This window comes from Oryzias latipes, chromosome 7 (genome assembly GCF_002234675.1).
Source record: "Oryzias latipes chromosome 7, ASM223467v1".
Lineage (NCBI taxonomy): Eukaryota > Metazoa > Chordata > Actinopteri > Beloniformes > Adrianichthyidae > Oryzias > Oryzias latipes.
In genome coordinates, this window is record NC_019865.2 from 2837431 (window position 1) to 2844939 (window position 7509).

General features: G+C 39.2%; 1 long non-coding RNA gene across 1 annotated transcript; it reads left to right on the forward strand.

Moving 5' to 3' along the window:
- Positions 1-405: 405 nt before the first annotated feature.
- Positions 406-6595, forward strand: LOC110015322. The gene is made up of 3 exons (XR_002873503.1): positions 406-654; positions 5212-5307; positions 5492-6595. It is a non-coding gene; the product is annotated as an uncharacterized LOC110015322 (long non-coding RNA).
- Positions 6596-7509: the final 914 nt, after the last annotated feature.

A 7509-nucleotide genomic window follows, 5' to 3' on the forward strand; every position in this document is an offset into this window, starting at 1 on the left:
CAACTTTTAAATGAGGCTGTTTATGAAAAACTGGCGTGAATATGAAATAGAAACAAAAGCCATCTGCAGATAAGAGCTTTGTTCTCTTTCAAAGATTTTTTGTTAACATTTGAGCCTGTTGGTGAGTTTCCCAGCAGCCAGCAGACTGTCACGGGAGCGAGCTCGCCCAGGATCTGCCCTCAACGCTTGTCACTTCAGATCTGTTGCTTAATGTGTACCAGTGTTGCTTGGAGTCTTTGTGCCGTTATTCATCACCGGTCACTAACAGAATATGACGCTCAGAGACAAAGGCGCGCCCCTTTAGAGGCATGCAGACCAAAGTTCACACTTCAGACTCAAAGTGGATGGAAGGGCCAGAGTTTATGAAGTCTTTCTGCTTCTGCAGTGATTCCAGGATGGATGCAAAAGAAGAATTAGGCTGTCGGTTTTATAAAAGGCTCCGTTTTAGGGTATAAATGGCATAAATGTTACAATGACAACTACAAAAAGCTAGTCATTATGTTTTGTCAGAGGAAGCATTATTGATGGCCAAACGAAATACTTAATTGAAGCTTTGAAAGAACAGGAAACATCAGCTTTCTTTGTATCTGCTGGAAGCTGGACACAACTATTGTGCCGTCAAGCGTGAGTGGTTCGATCAGAAATTGAATTCAGGTGAGCTGCAGATGGCTTGATTAACGAAGATGCAGGTTGGTTGTACTGCAAGATAACATTTACTTTGTCCTTCCACAACTTTCCTTTCCTCCTGCTGATTTTTATTTTGAAACCAAGAATTTAAAGCTTTCAAAAGCACTGCTTCCTCACTCCAATCAACGGTTGATCTATTTTCAAAGTTTCCTCAGTGGTCTTTTAATTATGATTATGATGTTTGTAGCCAAAATGTCAAAACCTGTGTCAATTTTTATGACGTAGTTTCAGTCCATTAGAAATTTGTTTGTAAGTTGTGGGCGGTAAGCCTGCACCTGCTTCCCGACATCTATCTGTGTAGTTGCTCTCCTGTTAGCTTACAGCCCCTCACAACCTCAACCTAATATTAAAGGTGCAAAAAACAATAGCGAGCAATTTTGGAGCTATCCAGCTGTACAGTTTTGATCGAGATCCCAGCTCAAACGAGGAAAACATGGTTCATGTATCTTGTCGTCTAGAACAAAAATTCAAAAAGGAAACTTTGAAACAGTTAATTGATGTTGCAGTTGCGACAGTTTTTTATCTGCAGATTATAAATGCTCCTCTTGACCTAAACCAACCTTATTTTTTAGACACAGGCTTACTGATGAGTTGAAGCAGAATGTCAACCCTCGTTGTTATTTTGTCTTTTCTTAAGCCATCCGCTGTTTTTGCTTATCTGTCTCTTTTGTAAAAATCTCCACATATTTTGTTAATAGTTCCTAGTTTTTTGGGTGTTAACATAACTTATGGGTGTTTTTTTTTCTTTCTGTCTTTAGGAATATTTCTACCAAAGGTGTTCTGACAAAGATGACATAATTGCAAAAATGTAAATGACTATTTTTTTCTCGCAGAGGACAAATACAAAGAAAACAAAGTTGAGCCACTAGTGGCTTCATTCTCAAGTCTCTTGACTGTTAGGTCAAACTAGAGGAAATTTATGTTTCAAGTGATTTTATTTTACAAGCAAATAAAATATAAAAAGAAAAAAATAACACAAAAGTAAAAATCAAATAAAAATCTGAAGTAAACATGTATTAAAGTTTATCCTGTTAAATTTGAGAGTAAACAAATTTAAGTAAGTAAATAAAAAGAGAGGAAAAGGGAAGTTTAGGGTAGTAGTTGGCGCGACGTCAATCAAAACTCAAACTCCTGCTGCGCGCGTCAGCTGCCACGTCAGCGCAAATGTTTAATCACTGATGTAATTTATAAGAGCACTGCTATTTATTTATCTATTGCTGTATTTTCAATGGATTTTCGTATTTATGAAGTTAACTTTTAATAAATTAATTGTGTAAGTTGAGTTAATTATGGAGCCATGAATCTAACTGGTGATTAATTTTAACATATCGATCATTGTATTTATAATAAAATGTATAAATTAATAAATGTATAATAAATTTGTAATAACTTGACACTTGACCGAGGCCTTTCTTGATCATCTGTGGGAAAACAACTAGCCAAACACATTAAAATGTGATCTAAAACATGTGTGTCAAGTTTCTGTCTGAACAGTGGTTTGCACAAACTGAGATTTCACCTTTGGCTGCATCACCAATGATGACAGTTACATTTTCAGAAATGGGAATAAAACCTAAACAAATCAAGCAGAGGCACATTTTTTTGTCTTTTTCTGTGTTTTTCAGGATCTGCATGCAGGGATAATAAAATGATTGTCAGAAAAACAAGCCTGCAGGCGAAATCAACAAACAAACAAACAGCTCTATCATTCGTCATGACCATGACTCATCATAAAGTCTTAAGATCATTTGTGGGAGATAAGAACAGGCTCTGAACAGCAGTGAGTGAAAAGTGCCAACAAGAGCGAAAGCGATGTCCAGAGACGAAGCAGCGCAAGATTGGCTTCTTTTTCTTTTTTAAATGAATGCCTTTTTAACTTGCCCTGCTTCTTCTTTTGTCATCCTTAGACGCACACTATCTGTAAGCTAATGGCTGCCAGAGCCCGACGGCCTGCATAACTCTTCCCTGTCTGACACTGTACTGTCATATCCGGCCCAGGCTTCATTAATTCCCCATCCCAGAATCAATGGCTTGCCTTTGTAACAGATTTGCGGTCTAAGGCAGTTTCTTTCCGTCTTCCTCTCTCCCTCTCTTCATCTTTCAGTCTTTCATCCCCTCTGCAGTCCAACCTCAAGGGAAGACATGAAAAGATGAATGACAAGAGGGTCATTTTAGCACTAGAAGAGGCTGGTCGCAGCTGGAAGAAAGTGCACGTATCTGTTTTGCTGTGCACGAGATTCAGCCTGTATGAGAAAGAATATATTTGGATGTATAGATTGTGACATCTCTGCAAAGAGTGGGGTGGCCTTAAAACCCTCTGACAGTCTTTGTTAAAGTCACTGACCAGTTGCAGACAGAGTTTTCTGGAAATGATCTGACCTTTGGACCTAAAGGTCTCTCAGTGTTGGGTCAGATGTTGTTTGCCAGTGACACTTATTTTATTCATAACACTTTAGATATCTTGCAGAGGTTTTTACGCTAAAATACAATATATCCAGAAAAAACAACAAGAGAGAAAAACAACCAGTTTACTCAATTGTGAAAAATGTTTTAACTTCTCTTTCACTGCCCACATCCAGTTTGATTCCGGCTGAGAACCATGAAAAAGTCATTTGACTTATTTGACAAAGTGAAACACAATAGAATGTCTCAAAAAGAATCTATTAATGTAGTAGTCTACAGAGTTTTTGTGGGACTCAGATCCACAGAGAGGGTTCATGATCCACAGGTAGAGAAAAGCTGGAACATCTGGAGTGACTATTGACAGGATATGAGAACTGGAGCTTGTAAGTGTGACGTCACCCTTAGAAAAGAGCTTACTTCCAGCTCAGTCAATTCAGTTGACATTTCTTCATGGTACAGACGTCGCCATGGTGTAAATACAAATTGTCAGAAAGCAGTGATTGGTCCGAGTCTGTCTGAGTCATCGTTTCTATGCCAACCACTCTTCCCTATCGTGAGTGAGCTTGATGGAAGTCCACTCCCCTATCTTTTGAAGGTGGGCTAGAAAAAAATCTGTCAAGCGTTTTGAATGTTGGACGTGTGGGCCAGCAGGCTCCACCTACCTTTATTGGGACATCGGATTGGTCAGTTTATTACTTAAATAACTTGCACTACGGGAACAAATGCATAAAAAATGGATTATCAAGAACCTGTTAGATAAAGGTGGCAGAGCAAGAATGGTTCTTTTGACCAATAGAATGAGTATTAGCTGTTTATTTCTTTATAAAAAGTCTGTGGGATTTTAGCTTCTTAGAGCTTATGGGTACTTTGTTTGGAATGCAACGGGAGAGGGGTCACAGTCCAATTTTCAGTTAGAGTTAATGGGATGTTGGGAGAGGGGAGTGGTTAACTGAATCCAAGTGCAGACACAAACTGGCAGGCAGGCAGGCAGGCAGGCAGGCAGGCAGGCAGGCAGGCAGGCAGGCAGGCAGGCAGGCAGGCAGGCAGGAAAGAAAAAGATGCAAACGTTATTTCATTTGCTCTTGGGTGTAAAGGATTGTTCAAAGCCAAGGACTTGTTACCACAGGCTGAACAATAATCTGGCGCTGGCTGGAGGTCTTCCTCAGGAATAAATAGTCTGTGATGGCCAGCAGGTGTGGAGGTGCTGATGGTGGAGATGAGCAGCAGGTGTTTTGCCCCAAGGAGGAGGCATGCTCAACAGAACCACAACATGGGAGTGACCAACCAATTAATATGAAGCAAACGGACATGGAAATAAGGCATGACCTTGTAATCAGATCAGTTAAGGTCAGAGTTCATGAATCAACTGTCGGAAAGAGACTTTTGGAAAACATGGATCCATGGGGGAGTTTAAGGAGAAAGGCCATCTTCAGAAGCTGCTGAATCCCTTTTGGGGTCACAGGGTCGCCGGAGCCAATCCATTCTCTGTTGTTATATATGTATACATATAACAACAGAGGATGTGTATATATATATATATATATATATATATATATATATATATATATATATATATATATATTATAACAAAGACAGGATTTCAGAATGGTGAGAAAACAAATCTGCAACTGAGAAATATGATTGTGCTTTGGGTTATAGCTTTTGGTTGCAGATTATAGATTTTGGTCCTCAATTTGTGCATTTTGATTTGCAGATCTCGGGTTTCGATGCACGGTTTAACTGTTTTGATGCGCAATTCTTTAGGCGCTGAATTGACACCATAAAACTATTTGTAAAACAAATAGCAAACAGTTTAAGATTCTTTAACACGTCTTTAAGGTTTGACAACATTTTTTGGGAAGGTATTTTATTTAATTCAAACTGTGTTTGCTTGAATATCAACAACAACACAGCAGCATCTCACTTTAATAAATCCCAGCTGTTAGTTAACTTCCACACCTATTAGCTCATCTCTTCACCTCGGATGTGATTTATCTGCAACTGCACTTGTATCATTATGTATCCGTAACCAATGTTGTGAGGCGATAATGAAATATCACATCTCTTTTTTTTTTCCTTCTCCTTCTTTTTCCCGCCCACTCCCCCGTCTTTCTCACTTAGCGAGGGTCATTTAGGAGCAGAACGTGGCAGCGGGCCTTCCAGTTATCACTCATAATGGGAGCAGGGAGAGGGCTCCGTCTGTCTTTCGACCCCGCTGTAAGTCAGGAGACTCAATCAATGTGTAATTACTGTAGATGACTATCATAAAAAACAATGCCACGAGCCCTCTCAAGGTTATCCACTTAATTGTGTTATTTATAAATATGAAATGGCTGTAAATGCTGCTGCCATAATGGATGGAGGTAAGGGCTGATGGACGTGATATATTTCCAATTTGCAGCGTGAGATCCATGTTGACGGGTCGATGCGGCTAAGAGCTGTTCTGACTGTGGCTAATAACGCTGATAATGAAGGTTTGTGCTCTCAGGTAAAACTGATAAGAACCTTGAATTTATTGAACCACATTTGAGATGTCAGCTGTTCCAGTAACTCCGGGATGTTTTATCAAAACTGAAGAACAGGAAGGCGTCAGATATTAATGGAGTTGGTCTAACACGAAATTCTTCAATAATATCTTCTTTTATTTTCTGACTTGCAGTAGTTTTTGTTTATCAGTGATGAATGATCCACATTACAGCAGGATGAAGGCATAGCACTAATTATTAAAAGACGACACACGGTCTGCTTTTTTATTGTTTTGCTTACTTCTCATGAGCTCAGACTCTAAGGTGAAAGAATCTGACATACATTGGTGGCCAGTTACATTCAATAATTATAAGGAACTTGTCATAGGAATTACTATTCCTAAGATTAAACCAGATCAATCCATCTGTGGCAAGTTGTTAATTTATTCGAATCGACCTACACCATTATAAAATCGGTCCAAAATCAAAAATAAAAACACTAATCAATTATATCAATACTGGTAAATACCTTTTGCTTTTAGTCATGGTAGGATTTTTTTACCCTAATGTAAAAACGACCAAGTGCATCACGGCAGGCAACACACCTGATGGCAGCAAAAAAATGTTATAGCCATCATTCCAGTGAACTTAGCAAAGACATGTGACCAACCTAGAACGTGTGCTAGAACGTTCTAAGAATGTTCCCTTTAGATTATTTGGATGTGGAAAACAACAGTGGGCTGAACTTTAGGAAACTAAAATGTAAATGGATTTGCTATTAATACAGCCTTCCCATTTCTGTTCCTGTCCAATTTCTCTTTTTTCTTCTGTTTTCTCTTTCAACAACTCGACCACCTGAGGGATGGAACAGCTGGAGTGGATCAGCTGATTGAAGGGCTGTCACCTGGACAGCTGATTGCCAGGAGAAGCTAACATGGATAAAAAAGAAAAAAGGTACGCTGGAGGAAGGGCTAAAGCTGACTAGATAAAAAAAATAAACTTGTGAACCTTTACCAGTGGTCCTTCACTGGGTTTTGTCATCGCGTTTCTCTCAGTGCCATCCTCAGTATCCTTGTGTTGCATTACTTTGTTGCAATCCGTGTCATGGACTTGGATTTGGTTCGTAACAGCCCTTAATTTTGGTTTACTTTTTTGCAAATATATATAATTTATACTTTATTGTCTTGCAAGAAATACAAGGAATCTGGAAAACTTTACCTCCACTGTTCAGTACCCAGGTATTTATCTCTGAGTCACACTGGTTGAAATTTTGCCTAAAGATGTCCTGGATCGATTTTAGGTCAGTGAATTGTATCGTTCAAAATAAACCAATATATACCATGAATCGTATCATCAACCACAAATTAAGATTTGAATCAATTGGCCAAACGAATCGTTACACTATAATCTGGGTGGTTCCTGTAGTGATGCCCTCTGTCTTCTTGGGTGGGTTTGGGGTCATGTTTTCTAACCTCCATATCAAGCAAGTAATTTATTTGATCTTCTTCATACATATCCTCAACTTAATTCATGTTTTTATATTCAGGTTTATCTAGACTAGTGTTCAGAGTTGATATATGTGCAGAAGGAGTTGACACAGTCGGGGGGGTCATGAATATGTGCCAATATGCTTCTTAGTACAAAATAATCCGAGGAGTAGCTGGACTAGAGAGCGCCATCTGTCAAAAAAACAAATGAGGATGACAAAACTCATTTATTCAAACTGGAACCATTTTAGTACGGAAGTAGCATCAGGAACCTAAAAGCTGAGTGTATCCATGTCAACTCTTAGCAACAACTGCCCTTATGGGTGGACACCAACTGTCTGCGGGCAAAAGCCTGCAAACTTGTACGGGACACGCAGGCGGCCCACACAAAATATCAGGGTCATAAAGCGCTTGGTGAACCTGTGGAGAGAAAATGTTCATGTGCACATTTTTTTCCACAGGCATAC